Source organism: Moschus berezovskii, chromosome 3, assembly GCF_049115385.1.
Source record: "Moschus berezovskii isolate FMDL1 chromosome 3, NW_MosBer_1.0, whole genome shotgun sequence".
Taxonomy (NCBI): Eukaryota; Metazoa; Chordata; class Mammalia; order Artiodactyla; family Moschidae; genus Moschus; species Moschus berezovskii.
Window position 1 is genome coordinate 56,727,178 of NC_142462.1, and position 14,843 is coordinate 56,742,020.

Genomic DNA, 14,843 nt, shown 5'->3' on the forward strand with positions numbered 1-14,843 from the left:
GAGAAGTGATTAGAAACAGAAGGCAGCTTGACACTTGTGATGCCAGATTTGCTCAACGTGTGATTCAAAAGCCGTGGATAAGTTTTTCTGGCCATTCTCCCAATTAACAACCTTTAGCTTACTTAAAAGCCAAAATCCATGACTCAAAAGAGCGTGCTAGGAAGAAATTTTTGACAGATAAAATTAGCAATTCCTGGCAACATCAAATAGCATATACATACACTCATGTACCTTTTTTTGAAATGAAGCTCAAAATATACCAAGATCTAACTCAAACTGCTCCCAAGGCTCCAAAACTCAGTTATAAGAGTTAACGTTTATCACGTGTTCACTATGTGCCAGGCAGTGCATTTAACTCTCACACTAACATAATGAATTAGGGACTATTCTCGGATAACCTTATTTTTTAAACTATGGGACACAATCAAGGGAAAGCTAAACATCTGTCCGACGTCACAAAGGTAGAAAACAGCAGAGCTCTGGCTGAAGCTCAATCTGACTTCACTGCACCCTGGATAAAGTCCTTACCTTCAAAAGAGTTAAAGTCTAATAGTGAACTCAGACAAGTACCCTTCAGTGTGGTAAGACTGCTTAGCACCAGTGTAGGGAGATCATCTAACCTTGCTTTTGGCTCCTGGGGAAGGATTCATGAAAGGCACAACAAAACCAAGGCAGAAGCTAGGAATGGCCTAAGTCGGAAGGAATTCCAAGTAGAGGAAGAAGCACATCTCCAAGCTCAGAGATAAAAGAGAGATCAGTATCTTAGGTGTATAAGAGGAGAGGGCTAATGGCAAGGAAGAGTTATTTTGAAAGATTTTAGCTAAGGATAGAACTGGATTTGCATTTCTAGAACTGTTTTTGACTGGTTTGGAGAATGACTTTTGAGAAGAGCAAGAAGAAAAGGAGGGAGATCTGATAGGAGGCTATTGCCTTAGGGGTAATCTATTCATCAAGGTGGAAGACCCTGAAAGAGGCACAGGTTCAATAATGGGGTTGAAAGAAGATAATCAATTCCATTTGAACTGTATGGAAGTTCTTGTGCAACATATGGATACAAAGGGGGATCATTCTTCTACTTTAAAAAAGGATAACTCATATAAGCCATTTTAATCACTTAGTTTTCCTAATATATTTTTAAAAGTTTGATTCACAAAATTTTGATTATATGGTCTTTTTTTATTGGAGGCAAATTACATTAATATATATATGGTCTTTCTGATAGAACTTTTTTTTTGTATCTAGTAATCCACAACTATCAAGACAGATATATATACATACGTACAATTTTCCTTACCGCTAGGGAATTTCAAACATTATTATTATTATTTTGGTTGTACTGCATGGCTTGTGGGATTTTAGTTCCCTGTTCAGGGATGGAACCCATGGACCCTCCCATATTATTTCTTTTCAAATAACTGAAAACTTAAAATATGGAACTAAAAAAATAAACTCAAATTGCACTAAACACTGCAAAATAAAAGTATTAGTTCATTGCGTATGTGTACTTAGTCACTCAAACTTTCGTTAGCTTAAGGGGCTTCCCAGATGGTGCTAGTGGTAAAGAACCTGCCTGCCAGTGTAGGTAGACGTAAGAGACACAGGTTTGATCCCTAGGTTGGGAAGATCCCCTGGAGGAGGGCATGGGAATCCACTCCAGTATTCTTGCCTGGAGAATCCCATGGACAGAGGAGGCTGTAAGGCTGCAGTCCATAGGGTCGCACAGAGTCGGACCCAACTGAAGCAATTTAGCATACACGCATGCACATGTTAGCTTAATAATTACAGATGGTTACATATAGAAATATATATATATATATATGTCTATATACGTAATATCTTTTTTAGGTATTAGTTCTAGAAGGTCTTGTAGGTCTTCATGCTGCTGCTGCTGCTGCTGCTAAGTTGCTTCAGTCGTGTCCGACTCTGTGCGACCCCATAGATGGAAGCCCAGCAGGCTCCCCCATCCCTGGGATTCTCCAGGCAAGAACACTGGAGTGGGTTGCCATGTCCTTCTCCAATGCATGAAAGTGAAAAGTGAAAGTGAGGTCACTCAGTCATGTCCAACTCTTAGCAACCCTATGGACTGCAGCCTACCAGGCTCCTCCATCCATGGGATTTTCCATGCAAGAGTACTGGAGTGGGGTGCCATTGCCTTCTCCAGGTAGGTCTTCACAGAACCATTCAATTTCAGCTTCTTCAGCATTAGCGGTTGGGGCATAGACTTGGATTACTGTGATATTGAATGGTTTGCCTTGGAAATGAACAGAAATCATTCTGTTGTTTTTCAGACTGCATGCAAGTACTGCATTTCAAACTAAAACCAAGGAAAGATGTCATTTTCATCATAGGGGACTGGAATGCAAAAGCCGGAAGTCAAGAGATACCTGGAGTAACAGGCAAGTTTGGCCTTGGAGTTCAGAATGAAGCGGGGCAAAGGCTAACAGAATTTTGCCAAGAGAATGCTCTCGTCACAGCAAACAGCCTCTTTCAACAACAAAAGAAACAATGCTACACATGGACATCACCAGATGGTCAACGCAGAAATCAGATTGATTATATTGTTTGAAGCCTATACAGTCAGATGGAGAAACGCTATACAGTCAGCAAAAACAAGACTGAGCCATAGTCAGCTCATGAACTCCTTATCGCCAAATTCAGACTGAAATTGAAGAAAGTAGGGATAACCACTAGACCATTCAGTTATGACCTAAATCAAATCCCTTATGACTATACAGTGAAAGTGACAAATAGATTCAAAGGATTCTATCTGATAGACAGAGTGCCTGAAGAACTATGGATGGAGGTTTGTATCTCAGAGGCTGTGAGCAAAAGCATCCCCAAGAAAAAGAAACGCAAAGTGGCCAAATGGTTGTCTGAGGAGGCCTTACAAACAGCTGAGAAAAGGAGAGAGCAAAAGGCAAAGGAGAAAAGGAAAGATATATCCATCTGAATGCAGAGTTCCAAAGAATAGCAAGGAGACATAAGAAAGACTTCCTCAGTGATCAATGCAAAGAAATAGAGGAAAACAATAGAATGGGAAAGACTAGAGACCTCTTCAAGAAAATTAGGGATACCAAAGGAAGATTTCATGCAAAGATGGGCACAATAAAGGATAGAAATGGTATGGACCTAACAGAAGCAGAAGATATTAAGAAGAGGTGGCAAGAATACACAGAACTATAAAAAAACAATCTTAATGACCCAGAAAACCACGATGGTATGATCCCCACCTAGAGCCAGACATATTGGAGTGTGAAGTCAGGTGGGCCTTCACTACAAACAAAGCTAGTGGAGATGATGGATTCCAGCTGAGCTATTTCAAATCCTAAAAGATGATGCTGTTAAAGTGCAGCACTCAATGTGTCAGCAAACTTGGAAAACTCAGCAGTCGCCACAGGACTGGAAAATGTCAGTTTTCATTCCAATCCGAAGGAAAGGCAATGCCAAAGAATGTTCAAACTACTGCACAATTGCACTCATCTCACACAGTAGCAAAGTAATGATAAAAATTCTCCAAGCCAGGCTTCAACAGTACATGAACCAAGAACTTCCAGATATTCAAGCTGGATTTATTTATTTATTTATTTTTTATTTTATTGGAGGCAAATTACCTTACATTAATATATTGGTTGGTTTTGTCATACATTGACACGAATCCACCCCGGGTGTACATGTGTTCCCTTTCTTGAACCCCCTTCCCTCAAGCTGGATTTAGAAAAGACAGAGGAACCAGAGATCAAATTGCCAATATCTGCTGGATCATTGAAAAAACAAGAGAGATCCAGAAAAACATCTGCTTTATTGACTATGCCATAGCCTTTGACTGTATGGATCACAGCTAACTGTGGGAAATTCTTCAAGAGATGGGAATACCAGACCACCTGACCTGCCTCCTGAGAAATCTGTATGCAGGTCAAGAAGCAAAAGTTATAACTGGACATGGAACATCAGACTGATTCCAAATTGGGAAAGGAGTATGTCAAGGCTGTATATTTTTTGCCCTGCTTATTTAACTTATATGCAGAATACATCATGTGAAATGCCAGGCTGGATGAAGCACAAGCAGGAATCAAGATTGCCAGGAGAAATATCAATAACCTCAGATATGCAAATGACAACACCCTTATGGCAGAAAGCAAAGAAGAACTAAAGAGCCTCTTGATGAAAGTGAGAGGAAAGTGAAAAAAACTGGCTTAAAACTCAACATTAAAAAAAATGAAGATCATGACATCCAGTCCCATCACTTCATGGCAAAGATGAGGAAACAGTGAAACAGTGACAGACTTTATTTCTTCGGAAGAGCACTGCAGATGGTGACTGCAGCCATGAAATTCAAACAATGCTTGCTCCTTGGAAGAAAAGCTATGACCAACCTAGACAGCGTATTAAGAAGCAGAGACATTCCTTTGCCGACAAAGGTCTGTCTAGTCAAAGCTATGGTTTTTCCAGTAGTCACGTATGGATTTGAGAGTTGAAAAATAAAGAAATCTGAGTGCTGAAAAACTGATGCTTTTGAACTGTGGTGTTGTAGAAGACTCTTGAGAGTCCCTTGGACTGCAAGGAGGTTAAACCAGTTAATCCTAAAGGAAATTAGTCCTGAATATTCATTGGAAGGACTGATGTTGAAGCTCCAGTACTTTGGCCACCTGCTGCAAAGAACTGACTCACTTAAAAAGACCCTGATGCTGGGAAAGATTGAAGGCAAGAGGAGAAGGGGTTGACAGAGGATGAGATGGTTGGATGCCATCACTGACTTGATGGACATGAGTTTGAGTAAGCTCCAGGAGTTGGTGGTAGACAGGGAAGCCTGGCATGCTGCAGTCCATGGGGTCGCAGTCAGACAAGACTGAGCAACTGAACTGAACTGATGCATAATATGTTTCATAATATATAATATAAAATGTTATTTAATAATATAATAAATATGTTTCTTTGTTCTGTCAGCTGAGAGGGCCTGTAAGCAATGACATTCCAGTAGCAAAGAGCACAACCATTACCTACATCTTGGTTTCTATCACCATTTCCCAATAAAGTGAACCAGAGTTCCTTGGAGAAATGGCTGATTTCAGGACTGACACAGAAAATATATAAGATAAGCCTGGAACATGATGTAATGCCAGAAAGTAAGAGAATGCTCCAAAAACAAAAAACCACCCTACATTAATGGGGTATGTCAAAGGAGCGCAGGAGCAACTGAAGATCTAATAATAACCAAGCAGGAACAATGTAATCAACAAATAAAGTAGCATTGGGTTATAATGCAATGACCTCCCCAGGGGGTCAGTGGAAAAGAATCTGACTGCAGTGCAGGAGACGCAGGAGATGTAGGTTTGATCGCTGGGTCAGGAAGGTCCCCTGGAGAAGGAAATGACACCCTATTCCATAGGCAGAGGAGCCTGGCAGGCTACAGTCCATAGGGTCACAAAGAGGCGGACATGACTGAAGTGACTGAGCACACACACACACAAAAGTAAATATGCATAATTCCATAAAGACATCAAGAAACAATTGATTGAATAAATGAATAAATGGGGAAAGGAGAAGACAAACCTTCCTTGCAGAATAATTCCAAATAATTTATGTAGATAATCTGTCCTCGAGGAGGTGGAGTTTAGCTTCCTACTCCTTAAGTGTGGGCCGCATGTAGTGAATTTCTTCAAGGAGTACAGCATAGAAAGGGGAATGGTGGTGAGAGAGTCATGTTGCAGTGGAGAAACCCAACAAACACCACCTCAGCCAGGTGCTCAAGGTCAATATCAACAGTAAGTCACGTTGATACTATGCAACCGTGATAGGTGATAAAAATAACTATTTGCCTCTGTGGTTTTCCTCTCCCCAAAAAACATAGCACCCATTAAAGTATGAGAAAAACCAGACAAATTCCAATAGAGGGACAACCTACAAAATACTTGGCCAGCACTCCTCAAAACTGTCAAGGTCATCAAAACCAAGGGAAGTCTGTCAAAGACAAGAATATTATCAAAGGGAACCTGGGTCAGCTTGCTATACAACAAAGCCAATCTACTGACGCGGGGTTGTTGTGAATGAAAGTAGTAAATGAAAGCGTTTATCTGCAGGACACCAAGCAAGGAGAATGGGTGGTCTGTGCTCAAATCCTTTCAGAATTCCCCCTGGGAAGGGTTTTTAAAGTCAACATTTGGCTAGAGGGATGCAGGGTGCATGACTTCCTTCTGATTGGTTGGTGGTGAGGTAACAGGGTAGTGTTTCAGAAAACTCAATCATCAACTTTCTGGTTCCAACCAATCTAGGCTCTCCAAGTAGGCATCATCCTCTATCTGGTGGGGGTTGGGGAGTGAGGAGAGGTCTCAATTTCGGCATAGGAACTCCAACAATGTGCTTTAAATTGTTGTGTATATCCCTTGAAGAGGAACTAGGACTCTGCTTTATCCTTGAACTATTTTTCTTTTTCTTTTTGAATGATTTTCTCATTATTTTTATTCATATGTATTTCAGCATCATTGGGACCATGAAAATGAATCAATTGTACTTGTTTGTCAACATTATCTTTTTATTAAGCTTATTTATTTAATTTTTTTTTTTTGCTGCACTGGGTCTTCAGTGCTGTGCCTGTGCTTTCTCTAGTTGTGGCGAGCGGGGGCCACTCTTCCTTGAGGTGTGCGGGCCTCTCACTGTGGGAGCTTCTCTCGTCAGAGTACAGACTCTGGGCACACAGCCATCAGTATTTGTGCACAGGCTCAGATGCTCTGAGGCATGTGGAACCTTCCTGGGCCAGGAGTTGAACCCATGTCCCCTGCACTGGAAGGTACATTCTTCTTTTTTTTTTTTTTATTGGAGGCTAATTATTTTACAATATTATATTGGTTGGTTTTGCCATACATTGACATGAATCTGCCCCGGGTATACATGAGTTCCCCTTTCTGAACCCCCTTCCCACCTCCCTCCTCCCCTTATCCTCCCCCTGGGTCATCCCTGCACACCAGCCCCGAGCATCCTGTAACATGCATCGACCCTGAACTGGCGATTCATTTCACATATGATAATATACATGGGCAGGTGCATTCTTATCCACTCTACCACCAGAGAAGTTCTCAACAATATATCATACTGAGAAAGATTAATTTCTGACTCCTTTTCTTTCTTCTTTCTCTTCCAGGCTTCTTCATCAGGCATCATGAGTCTTTAGAGGTCTATCCTGTAAATGTGAGGTCTGGATTTACTGGGGGAGGAGAAGGGGACGACGGAGAATGAGATGGCTGGATGGCATCACCAACTCTGTGGACATGAGTTTGAGTGTACTCCGGGAGTTGGTGATGGACAGGGAGGCCTGGCGTGCTGTGATTCATGGGGTCGCGGAGGGTCGGACACGACTGAGCAACTGAACTGAACTGAACTGAAGCTCAGGTATGGGGATTTAGTGTTCATAGTAACTCTGAAACCACTTTCCACTGAATGGGACTTGAACCCATGTGCTGGGACTCTAGCCCAGCCAAATCCCAGTTTGGGACTCGAACCCACATGGCTGGAACTTGAATCCAGCCAAAATCCATGGTACCTAGTTTCTGGACCTAATGAAGCTCAGGTTCTTGATGTCTCATCACAGAAAGAATTCAGTGAGAGACAAAGTAATAGGTAAGAAGTGGGTTTATTCAGATTCAGAGAGAAGCACACTCCAGAGTGTGGGCCATTGCAGAGGCTGAGTGCAACTAGGAAATAAGTTGGGTAATTTCATATGCTAATGAGTGGGAGAATTATTCCAACTATTTTTGGGAAGGGGTGGAGAATTCCAGGATTTGCGCCACCGCCCACTTTTGATCTTTGGACATTGCCTTGGAGAAGGCAATGACACCCCACTCCAGTACTCTTGCCTGGAAAATCCCATGGACGGAGGAGCCTGGTGGGCTACAGTCCATGGGGTCGCACAGAGTCCGACACGACTCAGTGACTTCACTTTCACTTTTCACTTTCATGCATTGGAGAAGGAAATGGCAACCCATTCCAGTGTTCTTGCCTGGAGAATCCCAGGGATGGGGGAGCCTGGTGGGCTGCCGTCTATGGGGTCGCACAGAGTCGGACATGACTGAGCGACTTCACTTCACTTCACTTTGGAACTGTTATGGCACCTCTGAGTGTGTCACTTCACTTGCTGTTTGAGGATTAAGGTCTAGTCTTGTCTGCCATCTTGGTCCCAATTCAGTTCAGTAGCTTAGTTGTGTCTGACTCTTTGTGACCCCATGGACTACAGCACACCAGGCTTCCCTGTCCCTCCCCAACTCCCGGAGCTTACTCAAACTCATGGCCATCAAGTTGGTGATGCCATCCAACCATCTCATCCTCTGTCATCCCCTTCTCCTCCTGCCTTCAATCTTTCCCAGCATCAGGGTCTTTTACAAATGAGTCAGCTCTTCGCATCAGGTGGCCAAAGTATTGGAGCTTCAGCTTCAACATCAGTCCTTCCAATGAATATTCAGGACTTTAGGATGGACTGGTTGGATCTCCTTGCAGTCCAAGGGACTCTCAAGAGTCTTCTCCAACACCACAGTTCAAAAGTATCAATTCTTCAGTTCAGTTCAGTTCAGTCGCTCAGTCGTGTCCGACTCTCTGCGACCCCATGAATCACAGCACGCCAGGCCTCCCTGTCCATCACCAACTCCCGGAGTTCACTCAAACTCATGTCCACAGAGTCGGTGATGCCATCCAGCCATCTCATTCTCTGTTGTCCCCTTCTCCTCCCGCCCCCAACCTTTCCCAGCATCAGAGTCTTTTCCAGTGAGTCAACTCGTCGCATGAGGTGGTCAAAGTATTGGAGTTTCAGCTTTAGCATCAGTCCTTCCAATGAACACCCAGGATTGATCTCCTTTAGAATGGACTGGTTGGATCTCCTTGCAGTCCAAGGGACTCTCAAGAGTCTTCTCCAGCATCACAGTTCAAAAGCATCAATTCTTCAGCGATCAGCTTTCTTCACAGTCCAACTCTCACATCCATACATGACCACGGGAAAAACCATAGCCTTGACTAGATGGACCTTTGTTGGAAAAGTAATGTCTCTGCTTTTTAATATACTATCAAGGTTGGTCATAACTTTCCTTCCAAGCTTTCTTCACAGTCCAACTCTCACATCCCTACATGACTACTGGAAAAAGCATAGCTTTGACTAGACAGACCTTTGTCGGCAAAGGAATGTCTCTGCTTTTTAACATGCTGTCTAGTTTGGTCATAGCTTTTCTTCCAAGGAGCAAGCATTGTTTGAATTTCATGGCTGCAGTCACCATCTGCAGTGATTTTGAAGAGCAAGAAAATAAAGTCTGTCACTGTTCCCGTTGTTTCCCCATCTTTGCCGTGAAATGATGGGACTGGATGCCATGATCTTCATTTTTTTGAATGTTGAATTTTAAGCCAGCTTTTTCACTCTTCTATTTCACTTTCATCAAGAGGCCCTTTAGTTCCTCTTTTCTTTCTGCCATAAGTGTGGTGCCATCTGTGTATCTGAGGTTACTAATATTTCTCTTGGCAATCTTGATTCCAGCTTGTGCTTCATCCAGCCTGGCATTTTGCATGATGACTCTGCATATAAGTTAAATAAGCAGGGTGACAATATATAGCCTTGACATACTCCTTTCTCGACTTGGAACCAGTCTGTTGTTCTTGGTCCCATTTGATTCTAATTGGTTTATGTTGTGTCCTTGGGCTATGTCATTCTTTCAAAAGTTGTGCCCTGCCCCTTTCCCTCCTATTACAACTCCAAGACCCTGAGGAAGGAGTAAGGGGGAACAGAGCAGCACAGATTTACACTAGAAAAGGAGCCTATCCTTGGACTATTTTTCTTGACTACTTTTTTTTGTTTCTGCATTTCCTCCTTTCTAGAATTAGTAATTGTTTGACTCTGCTTTTTGAAACTCAGGGAAGGTCTAGGAGACCAAATCTTTTTCAACAAACCAGAAATTAGGGGCTTAGAGGGGTTTTTGTATCCAGGAGGGCCCCACAGGATCCTGCTTAGCTCCAAAAGAAGCCTAATGAAACTTAATGCAATGTAGTATCCTGGAACAAAAAAGGTGTTAGCTAAAAGCTAAGGAAATCTGAACAAACTATTGACTTTTGGTGAAATTAATATGAGAATTTTTCATATTATCTTCTTAAATGTTCTGTAAATCTAAGACTAGTCTGAGACTTCCCTGGTGGTCCAGTGGTTAAGACTCTAAGCTTTCACTGCAGGAGATACAGGTTCAATCCCTGGTGGGGGAAGTTCCATATGTCATGTGGTGCTGCCAAAAAATAAATAAATAAAATAAAACTGTTCTAAAATAAAGTATACTTTTTTAAAAGTCCCTTGCAGGAATTCTCTGGTGGTCCAGTGATTACGGCTTGGCCTTCCAAGGGTCCAGGTTCAACCCCTGGTTGGGCAACTGAGGTCCTGAAAGTCAAGCCATGAGAAAAAAAAAAACCAAACACCCTTGCTTCCATCAGACCCTAAGGTCTTGTGAATTTTTCCGGAAACATTCTACTTTTATATATATGGAGTCTCCATGGACCTCTCCCTATCTTCTCTGCAGCTTTCTTTGCTCTGCTGTGTGCCCTGGAGACTAACCTTATGGGTAATGCCAACAGGTTTCTCAGCTCTCTAACTTCTTCCAGTAGAACTTGGGCAATGGAGGAAGGGAGGTTGGGGAAGTCCCTACCAGCAGGACAATCAGACGGGAGGGAAGAAGTAAAGGTACTTATGTCCTTAGCTCCTTCCTCCTTGGACCTGGAACCAGCAGGCCCTATTCCTGTACTGAAAGTCCCAGTACCTGTGGAGCAACCCTCTCCAACCACACTCTGGGTCTGGTAACAGCTCCCTCCTCACCGCCCCCTTAGGCTAGGACTGCTGATTGATATTTTCTCCAGATTTTTAACACTTTCCTTCAGGTAACCCCAAGGGGCTCCACCAAGCCTTTGGTTTTCCTTGAGTCTACCCCACACTTTTGTAAACAGTGCCTTCATTAACTCTATCTCAGTGCGATCTCTCTCTTCCTAGGACTCTGATTAAGACATATGCAAATATATATGCCCTTCAGGAATGAGTATACTCTAAACATTTTTTTGCACCTCTTTTTTTTTCCATCTCCAATACACTCTGGGTTTCTTGCTGTGTTCCTATACATTAGACATCCTATACATTAACCCACCTTGTTAGTATCCCACGGTATACCATTGTGTATATCATACACCTAAATATCATATCAAAAGGGGAGAATTAGAAGCTGAAACTAGCAGAGGGACCATGAAGCCTAGGCTGCTAATACACAACTAGAAATTCTATGCTATGGTGGGGGGTGGGGGGAGGTGAGCAGATGTTGCTAAAGCCCCAGGATATTTTCACAGAAGTTAAGAGAGTGGTTTTTGGAGTCAAACTGCTTGGGTTCAGATTCCAGCTCAGCTAGGCTGTGTTGACCCTTGGCAAATTACTTAACTGTATGTATCTCCTTATCTGTATAATGGGAATAACAATATTCACTTCAAGGTAATACTTATGCTCAAAAGCAGTTGAGTTTTCAAATCATCCGGTGGAAAAAATGCCCTGAGTCTCCCCCTCCCATCTCTCTCTCCCATCCCAGTCCTTTGATTCTGTCTCTTCAGCCTCCCTCTGCTTCATCCTTTGCTCTTTCGTTTTCTCCTCATCAACCTGTCTGTCCCTTGACAGGCTTTCTTTCTGTTGATATTTAAGATTCACTCTTAAATGAAAAATTAGACAGTAGATTCTAGGATTAATTGTGCTGCTACTAATTTGTAGATCAGTAGTGGTAGGAATGAATTTTAAAAGCATATTCTTTATAAAGCAAAGCAGCTGTCAGCCAGCACCCCTCCCCCACAAAAGAAAGATAAATGGCCTCAGACAATAGGCTGTTGTTTTCCACGAAAAAAATCTAGTGTGACTAACTGGATCAATTTCTGTTCAGATCTTCAGGAGTTACCTTGATTACTGAAAACTTACTGAGCGTAAGGCATTACCAGTACCCAAAACAATAAAATTATTAATCACACATGCAATCATTAGAAACAAGAGGACACATATCGTTGGTGCTGGGGAGAGTTCGGCACTGGGTCTAAAGTGATGTGCCAGGGCTTTCTTTAGATGCAGAGAGAGGGGGCCGGGGTGGGGTGGGAGAGGACTTGTCTTTGTTGCGGTGCTCCGGCTTCTCATTGCAGTGGCTTCTCTTGTTGCAGAGCACAAGCTCTAGATGCACGGGTGCTGCTAGCTGCAGTGTGCAGGCTCTAGAGCATAGGCTCAGTACTTGTGACACACGGGCTTAGTTGCTCCACAGTATGTGCGATCTTCTCGGACTAGGGATTGAACCCATGTCCCCTGCATTGGCAGGTGGATTCTTATTCACTGTGTCACCAGGGAAGTCCATACATTTTAAATATTAATTTTTCCCCTTTACTTGATATGTTATTTAAAAACATAGCTACCAAAAACCTCTTATTGAGAGAATAGTTCTCCAAACCATTCAAAGTATTTTTTTTCCTCACCACCTGAGTTCAAATATCTGCATTTTACGGAAAAAGAAAAGCCCCTCTCCCTCGTCCTGTGACCTCTCAGGGACTTGCACTGGCCTTGTTTCATCTGTCTGACCTCTCTCCCCAGGTGCCGAGCTGTCCTTTTCACATGCTGCTGAGGTCTCTCACTCTGGTATCTCCAGATCTGCATTATCTGGATCTCAAGCACAGTGCCTTCCTTTTATTTTCTCAAGCACATCAAACTCCTTCCTGACTTTAAGTTTTTGCATTTGCAGTTTCCTTTTCCAGAAGGCTGGTCACCTTGTGACAGAGAGGCCTTTCCAGAGCACTCCATTTAAAGCCTTCCTCCTTTTCCCTCTGCTGTCACTGGCCACCAGTAATTCTACATGACATTGTTCTGTTTCTCTAACAGATTTTTATCATCACAGAGTATTATCTGATTTACTTATTCGTGTATATGACTGTCATCAACTAGCCTATAAATTCTTTTGTAACCGAGCAGCACCCTACAGGCCTTCCCAGAACAGACCCCGCCTCCCTCCCCACCCGTGTCCTCTGCCTGCTTTTTGTCTGTGTGCTGTGTGTAGTTGCTCAGTTTATAGAAAAACTTTAATCAAAGAATGAATTTAATTAGAGAAGTGAGACAATGCAGAAAGAACAAGTCAAAACAAGACAAATAATAATAGTTTAGTCATTAAACAAAGACAAGGACCATTAGTTCCTCTACAAGTGCTATAGATAATATACTGAGTCACGTCCTTTGAGCTGTTTTGCACATACCAAAACCCTCACCAGGCAGAAGAAATTTACTGTATGCTGCCCACAAGCACATATACCTCAGATTGGTTGGAATCAGAAGCCTGATGATGTTGTTTCTGGATTATTTCACCACCAACCAGTCAGAAGAATTTCCATGAGCTGATCACATACCCTAGAACCTCCTCCCTAAAACGCTTTCCTTGAAAAAAACCTTTGGAGAGTTTAAACCTTTAAAAACACTTTCTTTTATTATTCATATTTTTGGCTATGCTGGCTCTTTATTGCTGCCTGGACTTTTCTCTAGTTGCAGCTAGTAGGGGCTACTCTCTAGGTGCGAGGCAGTGGCTTCTCTTGAGTGGAGCAGGGGCTCTAAGGCACTAAGGAACAGGGCAGTTGCGGCTCCCTGACTCTGGAACACAGGCTCAGTAGTGGTGGTACATGGGCTTAGTTGCTCCGTGGCATGTGGGATCTTCCCACCAGGGATCAAACCCTGTCTCTTGCATTGACAGATGGATTTTTACCACCAGGGAAAGCCCACATTCAGGTCTGTTAAACTTCAGCTGCCTGGACTCTTGCTTGGCCCTGCAAGAAACACTGCTCTTCCCTTCATCACAACCCCGTGTCAGCAGATTGTCTTTACTGTGAACATGTTTTGGTTTGGTAACATTTTGAGGGCAGAAACTTTGTCAGACTTGTTCAGTGCCATATCCCCAAAACTTAAACAATAAGTATTCACTGAATCAATAAATGTATCTATGTATCTATGGATGAATGAATGGATGGAATTCCTTAAACATCCAACTCAGGATAATACCATACATTAGTGTTTTCTTGAAACATTTCTCAAGTTTCCCTTTCTCCCTCCAGTGACAAACTGTGTTCACAGAACAGGTGTGCAAAGATAACTTTGAAAGTTAAAGGATGAAGAAGATGTGGTATTAGATATATAGAATGGAACATTATTCAGCCATAGAAAGGAATAAAATAATGTCATTTGTAATATGGATGGTCCGAGACATCACTTTCACTTTTCACTTTCATGCATTGGAAAAGGAAATGGCAACCCACTCCAGTGTTCTTGCCTGGAGAGTCCCAGGGACGGGGGAGCCTGGTGGGCTGCCATCTATGGGGTCACACAGAGTCGGACACGACTGAAGCAACTTAGCAGCAGCAGCAGCAGCAGACATTATCATACTAAGTGAAGTAAGAGAAAGACAAATATAAAACTTGAGTGGGCCCTTGAATTACTCTTTGCTTAAAATAGTGTTGTTATTTCATTTATCTAAAACAATATGAGATAATTTTACTAAAACAATATCAAATTTGGATTATATTAAAGAATGTGGTATTTCCTCCACTATCTGAAAATTTATTGAATTATGTACAAATAAATTTTTATCGACAACGAGTGTTGCTTTAAATTGGAATGGACTGCTACATTGGTTTGGAAAGAATTATTTTGTTTAATGATTTTCTTTTAGAAACCTAAATTCTCTCTTTCTCTTTTTTAACAAGTTTCATTTCTATCTAATAGTTTCTCAAGATCCTATCATTAAATGATAAATCAATTAATAATTTAACAAATATTTTCTTATCTATTACATTGT